The sequence below is a fragment of the Alosa alosa genome, chromosome 17 (assembly GCF_017589495.1).
Source record: "Alosa alosa isolate M-15738 ecotype Scorff River chromosome 17, AALO_Geno_1.1, whole genome shotgun sequence".
Taxonomy (NCBI): domain Eukaryota; kingdom Metazoa; phylum Chordata; class Actinopteri; order Clupeiformes; family Clupeidae; genus Alosa; species Alosa alosa.
Window position 1 is genome coordinate 26,111,155 of NC_063205.1, and position 14,483 is coordinate 26,125,637.

The window sequence follows — 14,483 nt, forward strand, 5'->3', positions numbered from 1 at the left end:
ACATTTTCAATTAAAGACGCCTCATTAAAGGAAACGTAATCTTCTTTTCATGAACAGAAACTGCAGAAACACACTCTCTTTCCCAAAACCATCCGAGTGCTCTATTCCTGAGCAAACACCCTATCCTACTACATCCTACAGCACCCTATTGATCTGTCCCTTCACTATCTTAGCTGGTCCAGCTGTACATCGATGGGGCTTTTTTCCACCCCACTGCATTGTGTCCATGACACAGCGCTTTCACTGCGGACCAACAGCACGGCTATTGGCTTTTGTAGGCAAGATGTTGACTCATTAGCGTCCCAGCTGTCTGCTCCTCCGCAGTGTAAATCGCCTGGGTCACCGTTAGTCGCTGCTTTCACCCCTCCCTCTGTCATTCTCTTCCCATCCCTCTCTCTTTCTCTCTCTCCCTGTCTCTCTCTGTTGCAGTTTATTTAGGGGTTTGTGTCAGTAAAATGACAAACATTTTTAATAAGGACAAAAGCAATCAAGAGTTTAGGATGACAGCCTGTGTTTTCAGGTAGACTCAAGGCTTTGACGGATCTTTTACAGGTTTGCTATTCCTGTCTCTACTTGTGTCTCAGTACCCACACACACATACACACACACACACCTTTCCAACAAACACACACACACACACACACACAATGTCACAGACAGGAAAGTGAAAAGAAGAATGTGAAAAGAAGAATGAGGAATGATGACAAGGACCCAAAGTCTGTGCAGGTGTGTGAGAATGTGCATGTGAGGGGGAAGAAAAGACAGAAGGGAAAATGAGAGAGAGCAAATGTTTTTCATTCCAGAAGATTCTTTCAGCCAAACGGAAGCAGAGATGTGTGTGTGTGAATGGAATAAAATAAAAGATGAAGACACAGACAGGTGAAAAGCATTCCTCTTCCGTCAAATGGATCTGTGTGTGTGTGTCTGTGTGGGTATGTGTGTTCCAGAAGATACCTTCAACGAAATGGAGATGTCTGTATGTGTGTGTGTGTGTGTGTGTGTGTGCATGTTCCATAAGATTCCTTTAGCCAAACAGAGATGTTTGGATGTTTCAAAACCATCAGTGAAGATGTGACCCACTCTTTACGGCATGCCATTTTTAATGCTTTTTTTTCACGGTTTCAGGAACGATATCTGGTATGCAGACTTTTTATGGCGTTCTTTCTCGGTCCAGCATCTAGAGTTGACTGAAGTTGGATGTGTGTCTCCTTTGTTGACTTTTCTCACTTTTTACACAAAACAGCTAGCTGTAGCACACCTTCCTGCAGTGCACTTTCGAGCATTTTGTTTGGGGTCATAGGACACAATGTTGTGATGATGTGAGCTGGTGTTGGTTTCCACACCGTTTCTTCGCCTGTCATATATTTTTGGTGACCCATGGGCAGTGTTGACCTTTAACCTTAGAGCAATCCCTCCTCTGAGAGCTGAGGGGTCATCTAAGGTCAGAGGTCACATTGTAACAAATCCAGCTGCAACATGAGGTCATATTTTACAATAGTACAGCCTATTCCAAATGTGAACAAGCAAAAGCAGTCTCTACTTCATCCTGTACTGATAAGGGACTGTTCGTTATTTATAAACGGGGTCACCGGAGGAAAATAGGGGAGGGTCATGTCTTTTTATTCTTTGTTAAGGGGAGGGTGTCTAGGAGGGAGGGTCACCCATCTTTTGTATTAATGAAAACAGCAAAAAATCAAAGTGGCTTGTTTGATTGTTGATTTCTGTCGCCATATAATGTTCTCTTTCGTTCCATAGCTCTGTCAACATTGAACAATGAAAATAAGGGAGATTTCCGGGTTTCTCGCATAAAATACGGAAAATGTCAACATTCGTCCCCATTAACGTTGGAAGGGTTGGAGCAACAAAGTAGCCTACTTTATTCACCCCTAACAGCCTATATCCATTTGGTCAACTTTATCCAGCCCTAAAAAAGCTAAATTTAACTTTGGTTTACTTGTAGTTTACCGTGTAGCCTAACTTTAAACAGTGTGCATGCTTAACATAAAGCATACTTGTGCTTCATTCATCCACACATCCAGCTCCTAACGTTTTGACAAGCATTTCTACCAATTGACCTTGTTCCTGCCCATCTCTAGCTTTGCTGTCTCCATCCTTTCTGTTTTTGTTGTTTGCAAAAAAATATATAGTATTTATTGGTAACCAGCAACAAGTGCAATTTGTTAATTGCTGTCATTCTCTCTCCTGCCAACAAAAATGTGTAACGTTCCAAGTAGCAGTGCGTAATTCTGCTTCATAAAGTTGAACAAATACATTTGGTCATATAAATAACCAGTTTATGGTCTACAGTGTAGTTGGTAAGTTATGGTAGGCCAACTTGGAGTGAATATACAGGGGGAATTCTTTGTCTAGCTGAGTAGCCTGGCAGGTGCGCACATAGGCATAGCCTATGGCCGAACACTGCAAGCGCTAATGAATCGTGCTCTCACGACAACCACGTCGTTAACTTAAATAGGCCTTGGTTAACATCACTCTGAGTTCGCATTCAAGCAAGCAAAACGATGATTTGAATACATCTGTTTCACTGGAAGGGCAAGGGGTAACAACAGGACAAAACAGAGACAGGCCAGAATGCAGGACTAATGTTATGAGAGTATTACAGTAATATGGGATATTCTACGGGAAAATATTAAAACGGCAAGACAGCGGGGAAAAGTTAAAATGATAAACCCGGAAAAAGTTGGCATGTTAGGTATTTTTCGGTCCCTGTGATTATTTGTGAAATTGTGCATATGGCCTTTTCAAGTCATTTGAGAAGGAATGAGTGTAGCAAGCTCCCAAATTGACGCTCGTCTGAGAAATTGAGTTTTGGATAATGTTCAGCTTCGGCAGCTTTACAATGACTGAGGAAGCCTAGAGACGAGTCCATAGTAATAAGTTCATGTGTTGAATTTGTTATTACCCAGTGTGCTTTGTTGAATGGTCTCAATGCTTTTTTGTTTTATTTCATGTGAATACTTACTAGAGGAGTAACTATTCAAGTAGGCTAATGCAGTTTGAAGTGTGCATTTCGTTTCCATGCTTATTGTGTTTCCACAACAATGTTAGTGAGTAAATTTACTGAAATGGCCACCATCTTGGTGAAGTATGATGTGTAAGATCAGAAAGCAGAGGTTGATTTTAGGACGGTAGCCTATGTTGATGTGTTTTCATAGCGCGTAAAAGCATGGGCGGAAACATCGACAATTGGCCGGGGAGGGTCATGTCATTTTTGAAAATGCTGCTGGAGGGTCGTTGAAAATTATATTGCAGGCAGGGGAGGGTCATGCAACTTTTGATCGAAGCACTCAAAATCCCTCCGGTGATCCCGTTTATAAATAACGAACAGTCCCTAACAGTCATTCTTCTAACACACTTTCTTTCTGTAGGCTTTCAACATATGCATATTGGCAAAAGGACATGTTGGTCATAGCTTCAACGCTAACCCATAGTGCAATTATCTGTGGATTTGTTACAATGCCTACAGTATATTTAGACACTATACTGTATATTCTCTCTATAGCTCTCTCACACACATACACTTTACACACTCTCTCTCTCCCTATACCTCATAGTCATAAACACACAGACACACACAAACACGTACACATACCTACATGCACATTCACTCTTACATATTCTCTCTCTGCAACACATACTGTACACACACATGCCCAAACATACTTACACATACACACACACACACACACACTCTCAAAGATGGATAATTCAGATGCACTCACTCACACACCCCTGCAGCAAAAGCATGATTTAATTTACATCTAAACCTATAAAAAATTCAAAGCAATCCCATTTCTTGGTGTGCAAACCTAATTCGGCGGCGGGCGTGCCGTGGAAAGCGTTAATGCAGAGTAAATGTGTTTTTCCTCCTCTGACTCCTGGTAATTACCATACAGTAATGATTGATTGGGACTCTCTCCACAACCTCATTCTGAGACTGCTCATGGAAGGTGCTTTGCATACCGCAATGCTGAATCAACCTGGGCAGACAGCCACAATGATCTTAAGACTGTGTGTGTGTCTAGCTTTGTGCATGTGAAAGTAAGTATGTGTGTGTGTGTGTGTGTGTCTTTGTGCAAGTATATGTGTTTGTGTGTGTCTTTGTGTGAATACTTTTGTGTAAGTGTGTGCGAGTCTGTGTCTATGAGTCTGCAATTAAGTAAGTGTCTGTGTCTGGTGTGTAAGTGTGTGTGTGTGTGCAACCCCCCTTAATCACGATGGTCAGAATGGACAATAGGACTGTCTTCACATGCAGGCAGTGAATATGTGAAGCTGCAATTTTTCAATTTCACATTTTTTTACAGAAAGAGCTGTGTTGGCCTTATGTGAGATTAGCACCACATTTCTCTCTCACTCTCTCTCTCTGTGTGTCTGACTATTTCACAATCTATTTAGCTTGTTCTCCACCATTCATTTGGAGAGGTATTGAACATGTATGTCTTTATTGTATCAAAAGAAAGGTGGTTGGAATGGATGTATGTCTCTCCCCCTCTCACACTCACACCCACCCACACACACACACACACACACACACACACACACACACACACAGACTCACACAAAAGAGAGCATTGAGCTCCAGCAAGACACATTTCAAGGTTGGGCCAGTCGCCCCCACACAACCACTCCCACTCAGCAATAAAACCTTTTGACCGTAGCGAGAGACTAAACGAAAGACACAAATTAATAATAAAAACAACCCACAAACGAACACATTCAGTAGGATAGGGTTCATCTCAGATGCTTTCGCCCTGGCCCTGGTTGCTAGGCAACCATAGATGAGCATGTCTTGCTCACCTGTTGCTATCGAGTTAATCGTCAATTATAGGATCAAAGACGTGCGAGGCAACAGAAGACGCAATAAGCACACAAAGAGGAGCCGAGAGGAAAAACATTTGGGGCAATTATGGACACATTAAATGTTGTAAACAAATTTTGTGTGGAAACATAAACACGGACAGGCAGGTGATGATGATAGGGTTGTAATAACAGTGAATGTTAATGCCCTTCTTTTCCACGCTTTTATTACTGGCATATCATCATTACATGCTTTGGATACATTGCATGGGATGTTGTTATTGTTGTCATGGCAATAACATCCCATATTATTATATTATATTATATATATTATTTCCGTTAAGGATTCCCGGGACACTGTAAGACCGGGGTACACGAAACTTGGTGGGCATGTAACCCCACATGGATAGCATGGAAACATCATTTTTCGTTTTGATCTATAGCCCCCTGCTGGACTGGACCCCCCGAAAGGAGGGTAGGGCAGACACAGTTTTCTGTGAATATCTCGAGAACCGTAGGGTTTAGGAGAACCATTTTTTTTGTATGTTGATCTCAAAGGGCCATGTCAACCCATTCCATAACCACTCATTTCATGTATAGCGCTACCTAGTTAAACACAAAAAAGTAAAAATGAGGTGTATAAATGAATAAACTAGATGTACCGCATAGCGGTACAAAATATGACCGCCGCTCAGTCCTGTACATCCGTTCCGCGAAAATAAATCACACTTCAATTTGTCTCCATATTTTACTCCATCCCCCACTCTTGAAACTTTTGTGTATGCTTGTTTGGCATGCCTGAGTGTGTGCAGCGGCTGCACAGAAAGTAGCCTACTGGTGCTGAAAAGGTGAATAGATTGTAGAATAGCCAAAGAAGATGTAGCATTGTTATAAAACCTTTAAAATCTCTAAACAATCACAAGTAGGGCAGTTCATCACAGTTCATCCATTGCAACTGGATTGATGAAAGGTCACTTACACCTGTAGGCTACATTGTATTTGGGAAAAGCAAAAGGTATCAGCATAATGTTTTTTTTTTTTTTTTATGTATTTATAAACAAAAACATCTCTGTCAGTTCCATGTCGTTTTCAACAGCTATCAAAAACAAAGGTCATTTTTGGATGGATGGATTTTTTGTGAATGTTTCTTCTTCTACATAGGATTTTAGTCATCTTTAGTTCATGTAATACTTTATTGTCAATGCACCAATTAAGTAACAGTAGTCTGAAACGTTATTGTTAATGCACAAATTAAGTAACAGTAGCCTAGTCTGAAACGAAATGCTGTTTTACATCTAACCAGTGGTGCAAATAACTGACATGTCCAAATGGGCCTTGATGAAATGCGTCGCTAGACTGTTCATACACATTTTAACGGGCCAAAGTTGAAGAGCTTTTGTCCGTTATTGTTCGTGCAAATATAGGCTGATTCATGTTCCCTTGCATTGTTTAACTGAGGTCCATGGCTAGTCTGGCTTTCATCAGACCAAGCTCAATCTTTTAAGAAATCAAAAAAATAAATAGCGGGCAGATCAGGCTGGGTGAACCCAGCCTAGTCCATATGCACCCGATATTGTTTAATTTTTCCGATTGAGATATACACGCTCTGGCTATTCTAAATGCAAAAATGCATCAGGGAGTTATGACAAAACGGTAACTAACAAACTAGATCCTAATAGAAAGCTGTTAGCTTCCCTAAGCTACAGGTAGGATTATAAGGTAGGCCTATTTACAACATAAATTGTCAATAGGCTATGCTGGCTTACACAAATAAAATCTCCTTTGGAAACCAATGGTTTTCGCCTTTACAGTATCAAGCGGACTTAAACTGTCATATCGCGGGCTTAAAAGTTGTAATAACATTCATGCAGCTCCATGAGTCAAGGAAAGCGAATGAAGTAGCCACTTCTAAATGGGACCCACTACACAGTAGCTTAAGGTGTTTTGCTAAAGCAGCCATAATGAAATGAAGGTGTCATTGTTTGGATACTTCACACACACGTGCTTTTTAATTTCACAGACTACAACTACCAAGCTGTAATCAAAGCACATCGATTCCCCTCACACACCCTGCACGCACTTAAAACAAAATAAACAGGCGCCTCAGTCTCACGCATGTATAGGCAAAACTGTATCAGACCGGTGTAACGTTGGTAAATCTTCCATTGCACAGAATGATTTTGTAGCACGTGCAATAAATGACAGTCGAAAAGATACAAACAGTGCTGCTATACATTTGCTTGGTATAACCGCATTTATAGTTTTCTACAAATGCAATCAATCAAATGCCTCCATCACTCAACCAACGCTTAACGGTAACATTACCTAGGTCCTTATTGATATTACAAGATTAACGCATTCCTGCAGTAAAACCAAGCATGTCCGATAAACATCCTCAGATTTATTTCGCTTCAAGAAGAAATGGGAATTACACTTCATGTGAACATCGCCCTATCCTTATTAGATGTTCGCGGTAAATTACAGTCCTTGTAGGAAGCGCCCATTGTTTTTTCCAACCCACTTTTAACTTCCAACAAAATTACGCCTCACTGCAACGCGCGCCATCTAGTGGACAAACGACTACTTCTCGCCAATACTGAAAATGCAGCCATGATGATGATGAATATTTATTTTGGCTTTCTTTTTTAATCCTACTGAATTTGTAATTATGTATCGGCCGCTCTAATAATACCGATAGTATGTGGGTGCCTGTGTGTGTGCATGTGTATATGTGTGCACCGCCATTTACAGGCCAATGAGTGTACAGTCACTAAATGTACACATAACCTAATTTTATTAGACCCCCATGGATGAAATTTACTAAACTGGGCATACCCCCAGAGAATGCCAGGTCAATCATACACATAAAATTTGGTGCAGTTCTGAACATCTTAACTGAAGATAGGGCGCATTAAAGCAGAATAATATTGCATTTTCATTTTTACCGAGGAGTGGGGGGTGCAAATCACATGAGTGATTATGAGCCAGGTTGATGTGGGCCCTTGAGACCAACATACCATAAAAGATTCTTCATCCCTCAGTGCCACGGTTCAGGTATTTATTTAGGAAAAACTGTTTTTTTTTTTTGGCGGTTCAGGGGCCCAGCGGGGACGAAATTAAATTTTTCCGTAAAAGTCTAGTGGGGCTACATACCCACCAAATTTCATGTATCCCCCCGGTGGTTCGGTGTCCCGGTATCAATGACCAAAAATTCAGGGAGTAGATGACGGGAAAAATTCTTGAATTGTGTGCATGTGTGCGCGTGTACAAATTTATGTTTATGTGTGTGGGTGTGTGTGTGTGTGTGTGTATGTGCGTGCTTGTGTGTTTGCCTGCGTGATGTGTGTTTGTGCATGTGCATGCATGCGTATTATTATGTCTACTGTGTGAGTATGTGTCATAATGCGATGATTACTGTAAATGTATGTGTGTGCGTGTGTATCTGTTTATGCACATGTGTGCACATGGAATGGGCTAACATGACCCCTGGAGGCAAACATAATGAAAAAATTGGTCATCCTAGGCCCTACAGTTCTCAAGATATTCACAGAGAACTATGTCTGCCCTACCCTCCTTTCGGGATGTCCAGTCCAGGGGGGGCTACAGATCAAAACGAAGAATGACGGTTCCATGCTATCCATGTGGGGGGTACATGCCCACCAAGTTTTGTGTACCCCGGTCTTTCAGTGTCCCGGGAATCCTTGTTGGTGTACGTCACTAAATGTACACATAAATTATTTTATTGTAAGGCCCCCCCATGAACGAAAGTACACAAAACTTGGCATGCATTCGGAGGGTGTCATAATGATCCTACACTTTTAATTTCGTGCAGTTTTGACCTTGTCAGCCAGAGATATTGTGATGAAAACACCTAATATTTTGCTTTTAATTTTTAACTAGGTGGCGCTTATACATGAAATAAGTGGTAATGGGATGGGTTGACATGCCCCCTTAAGACCAACATACATAAAAAAAGGTGGACCTCCTAGGCCCTACGGTTCTCGAGATATTCACAGAAAACTGTCTCCGGCCACCTACAGGCCAGTTGGTGTATAGTAACATAAATTAATTTATTGTGTGGCCCCCCATAAACGGAATTCCACAAAACTTGGCGTGCATACAGAGGGTGTCATAATGATCCTACACTTCCAATTTCGTGCAGTTTTGACTATGTTAGGTCACAGATACCTTCAATTACAACACCTCATTTTTACTTTTTTTGTGTTTAACTAGGTGGCGCTATACATGAAATGAGTGGTTATGGAATGGGTTGACATGGCCCCTTGAGATCAACATACAAAAAAAGGTGGTCCTCCTAAACCTTACGGTTTTCGAGATATTCACAGAAAACTGTGTCTGCCCTACCCTCCTTTCGCGGGGTCCAGTCCAGCGGGGGCTACAGATCAAAACGAAAAACGATGGTTCCATGCTATCCATATGGGGTTACATGCCCACCAAGTTTGCGGTACCCCGGTCTTTCAGTGTCCCGGGAATCATTGACGGAAATTTGGGCATGCGAAAAAAAAAAAAAAAAAAAATAAAAAAAATAATAAAAGAAAATAAAAAACTAAAAAAAAAAAAAAAAAAAAATCTGACTAAACCTATATGACCGCCGCTTCGCTGCGCGGCGGTCATAATAAATGAATTGTAATCGCAGGTATCTGTGACCTAACATAGTCAAAACTGCACGAAATTGGAATTGTAGGATCATTATGACACCCTCTGAATGCACACCAAGTTTCGTGGATTTCTAATCATGGGGGGCCACACAATAAATTAATTTATGTTACTATACACCAACTGGCCTGTAGGTGGCCGGAGACAGTTTTCTGTGAATATCTCGAGAACCGTAGGGCCTAGGAGGTCCACCTTTTTTTTTGTATGTTGGTCTTAAGGGGGCATGTCAACCTATCCCATTACCACTTATTTCATATATAGCGCCACCTAGTTAAAAATTAAAAAGCAAAACATTGTGTTTTCATCACAATATCTCTGGCTGACATGGTCAGAACTGCACAAAATTGAAAGTGTAGGATCATTATGACACCCTCCGAATGCATGCCAAGTTTTGTGGACTTTCGTTCATGGGGGGCCTTACAATAACATAATTTATATGTACATTTAGTGACCGTACACTAACAAGGATTCCTGGGACACTGAAAGACCGGGGTACACAAAACTTGGTGAGCATGTAACCCCACATGGATAGCATGGAACCATTGTTTTTCGTTTTGATCTGTAGCCCCCCCACTGGACTGGATCCCCCGAAACACGGCAGACACAGTTTTCTGTGAATATCTTGAGAACCGTAGGGCCTAGGATGACCAATTTTTTGCGTATGTTTGCCTCCAGGGGTCATGTAAACCCATTCCATATGCACACATGTGCATAAACAGATACACACGCACACACATACATTCACAGTCATCCTACGTATGACACATACTCACACAGTAGACATATATACGCATGTATGCACATGCACAGACACAGGCACATAAACAGGCAAACACACAAGCACATGCACATGCACGCACACACACCCACCCACCCACCCACCCACATAAACATGTACACGCACAGATGCACACAATTTAAGAATTTCTCAGAATTATGAACAGGCAAGATGGAGGTGGGGTTGTATAACATGTATTTTACATGTGAAATCTATGAACTAATCATGTTTTGGTACTTGTTGTCTAGCAGATACCAGTGAGAATTGAGTGTGCATAATGCAATTCAGTGAGACAGTTAGAATCATATATGCCTTTCAGCGTGACTTATTTTTGTGGAAAACATGTGCTGGACTGGGCGGCGGTCATATTTTGTACCGCTCTGCGGTACATCTAGGTTTGGCATGTTGTTGAATAAGAATGAAATTAAATCAGAGATCTAAAACCTTAAGATGAATAACAGAACTGACAAAGACAAAACACTCAGACAGAAGCTGTGATGTGAGTGTTTGTGTGTGTGTGTGTGTGTGTGTGTGTTACCCTGCACTAGCAGAGTGTACACTTGGTGCCGTGTATGGTGTGTTTGCGTGTGTCAGAGAGTTTGAGTGCACATGACACACACATTTGTGTGCATATGGCTGTGTCTCTTTTGTTCTTGTGCTTGGCTGAGTGGGTATGTCTGTATCTACTGTATGTGTGTGTGTGCGTCTCTGTGTGTATGTCTGTATCTGTATGTGTGTGTGTCTCTGTGTGTATGTCTGTATCCGTGTGTGTGTGATTGAGCAGAGCTTTAACATGATCTGTAACCACAATCTTGAACATAGAAAAAGGTCAACACAGATGATCATGGTGAACAGGAGTATCAGATCTGTAAAACAACAATGTAATATAATAATATAGTCTGCATAACATCATCAATACACATTAGTGCATTATTTCATTCCCCTTGAGAATTATAACACATGTTCACTCCTGCATTGCAAATAGGTACATATATTATATATTATGTGCAATTCAGCCTAAATCAATTTTGGTTGTTGTTTGTTAAGTTATCCATTGGCTCTAGAAAATTGTGTTTGTCACACCAAAAAAGCCTATGAAATTGACTTGAGCTGAAACAGACAGCCAAATGTATTCCTTGGAATACCTAGGTACAGTTACCAGAAACAGTTACAGAGGAGAGGACCCAAGACTCTCTCTGAAGCCTTTCATCTCTCCCTCCCTCCCTCTCTCTCTCTCTCCCTCCCTCCCTCTCTCTCTCTCTCTCTCTCTCTTTTCACCCTCTCTCATCCTCTGCACCTCTCTTTGTGCTGTCTGTTTTCCACTGGTCTGTGAAATGAGATATTGATCTTCAGCCCACCTCAAACAGCAGCTCTGGTGAACTAACTCCAAGGAGCTATCACACACACACAGGTAAACACCTGACCATCTTTACACACAGAGATACAAGAGAGAAACACACAGACGCACACACACACACACACCTGACCACACACTCCCGTCTCACTCGTCCACCTCTGCTCACTGCAACGATCTGAAGAGTGATGGGTGAACAGGTCAGGCAGATTTGAGAATGTTTCCCCCTTTCTTTCCGAGTCAGCGCACCTCATTTGGAATTCCCTCTCCCCTCTCTTTTCCTCCCACACACACACACACACACCTCCAGTCCTGCAGCTCTTTCTCCACTGCCTGGGTAATCCCTGACCCCCCAGCTGTTTAGTCAATAACAGGTTAGCGCACAGAATTTAGAGAGGGCGCTAACCTGTCAGTCCTCAGAAAGCAAGAGGATTAGAATTGCAGCTCTGTACTAAAGCTCTGTTCAAATCAACCCAAGCTCTGCTGGAGGTGTGCTGAGTCAATAGCAATAGTCATTATTCAAATCATTCCGATTAGAGATTCCAACTAAATTGTTTACATGAGTGCTAAGTTATCCGCATTTAATCTGAATTTACATATCCCAAAGTAAATAATCCAGTTGTAACTTTTTCAACATGCGCAAAGTGGCTTCTCGATATCTGCAGAAATAAAAAAAAGAAAAGAGGCGATTCTACTTATGTTGACTTATAGCTCATCCCAGAACCCTGTTTGAAATTCCCTGTTTACCCATATTGCATGAAACACTTTTTTAAAAACTTTTAATACCTTGTGGTTACAAAACTCATGATCATCGAATCATTATCTTGTCAATTATTAGCTTTCTCAATGTTTCCAATAAATTATTAGTGTCTGATACAGACTAGTTCTTCTGCTTGTTCGTGTTTGCCATGATTTAGTTCACCGTAGAAACTTATTTGTTAACATGTTTCGACCTAAACCCTCAAGAAAATTTGTTTTTTTAAGGATTAGGAAACTATAGCAAGCTAGACAGACTCAGCAGCAGATAGCTAGCTAGGCAGCTAGGTAGGCAGGTGGGTCAGTCGGTAGACCCCCTTTTTCACACAACCCAAGGACAGGCAGCATCTGTTGGAGTGGGCCTTCCAAGTTCCAATAGCCCTTCCCCTCTCAATTAACCCTCTCATAGACACACACACACACACACATACACACACACACACACACACACACAGACACTCTCTCTCTCTCTCTTACACACACACACACACATACATGCAAACACACTCAGCTTTCTGAAAATTAGGCTGGTTAGTCACCAGCTGGTGGGTCACTCCAACGTCCTGGGGAGCTGCTTTGCTGACATACATGTACACACAAATACACACAAACATGCATGCACAGACACACACACACATGCTTACACACACTCTTACACCACAGGCATGGACACACACAGGCAAACAGCTGGCCACACACACTCCCATCCACACACACACACACACACACACACATCCACACAGACATCCACATGCCACACACACATACAGAAACACTCACATCCACATCCACACACACACACAGTGAATGTCATTCACTGTCAGAGTCAGTGGCGTTGTGCCATCCTCATCAGCTGAAGTCACCTCATAATAAATGGCAAGCTTGATGCCAGCTCCTGTGCCCACTCTCTCCCCACAGCCTGCCTGGAGGACAGGCTGTGCTGTCACACTCACACGGACACCGACATTGAGGCCAGCCAGGCTTGGCAAAGCACACAGGACAACCAACAAGAGGAAAAGGCCTGTGTGTGTGTGTGTGTAATAGGAACAGGGTTGTGTGTGTCAGAGAGAGAGGCTGTATGTGAGCGTGTTTGTGTCAGAAACAGGTCTGTGTGTGTGTTTGTGTGAGAGAGAGAGAGGGGGGTGGGAGTGTAACAGGAACAGCTCTGTGTGTGTGTGTGTGTGTGAGACAGAACCTGGCCGGTGTGAGAATGTGTTTATGACAATAACAGGTCTCTTTCTCTGTGTGTGTGTGTGACAGAACCTGGACTGTGTGTGTGTGTGGGTGTGGGTGGTATAAAGCCCTCTATGAGCTGATGAGAGAGTTTATGGGAAGCGTTTGGACCTCAGTGCCATTTAGCCTGGATAGCAGAGCTGGAGATTACTGCCCCATCACCATCAACACACCAGCACTCAGTTAATGATGGATCAAAGACACCAGGCCAGGAGAAATAGGACAGAGAGAGAGAGAGAAAGAGAGAGAGAAGAGTGATGGAAGGATGAAGAGTGGGGATAGAGTGGAGAGGAATTAAACGAAAACAGAAATGCAGAGACAGACAGATCACATAGATTGATAGATGGATAGATAGATAGATATATAGATCAGAATTGAGCGAAGGAGAGAGAAATACAGAAATGGGAGACATAAATCTGCTGTAGGTACACTGACATACAGACAGATATAGAGGAGTAAAGAAATATATGGAAACATAGATGGAGGAGTTGCAGATTAAAGAGGGGGGGAGAGTGACAGCCAGATATGAATAGAGAAAACGATGGGGGAAGAAAGATTATGAGAAAGAGATGAGCATTAATGGTCAGAATGCTGAAGGGAAAAACAGATGGATATGCAGTTACAGAAAAGAAAGAGAGAGGAGAAAAAACAGTGACAGTAGAAATTGGTAAGGTACTGGCAGACAGAGAGAGAGAGAGAGAGAGAGAGAGAGAGAGATATGGAAATAGAAATGGGAGAGAGAGAGAGAGAGGGGGATGAAAATAAAAAAGAGAGGTTTTTAAGACATTTAAATATTTAAACATCAGACATTTAAACATTTAAACATTTAAACGAATAAAGGGGAGGAAAAGAGTGAGATCATGATGAGAT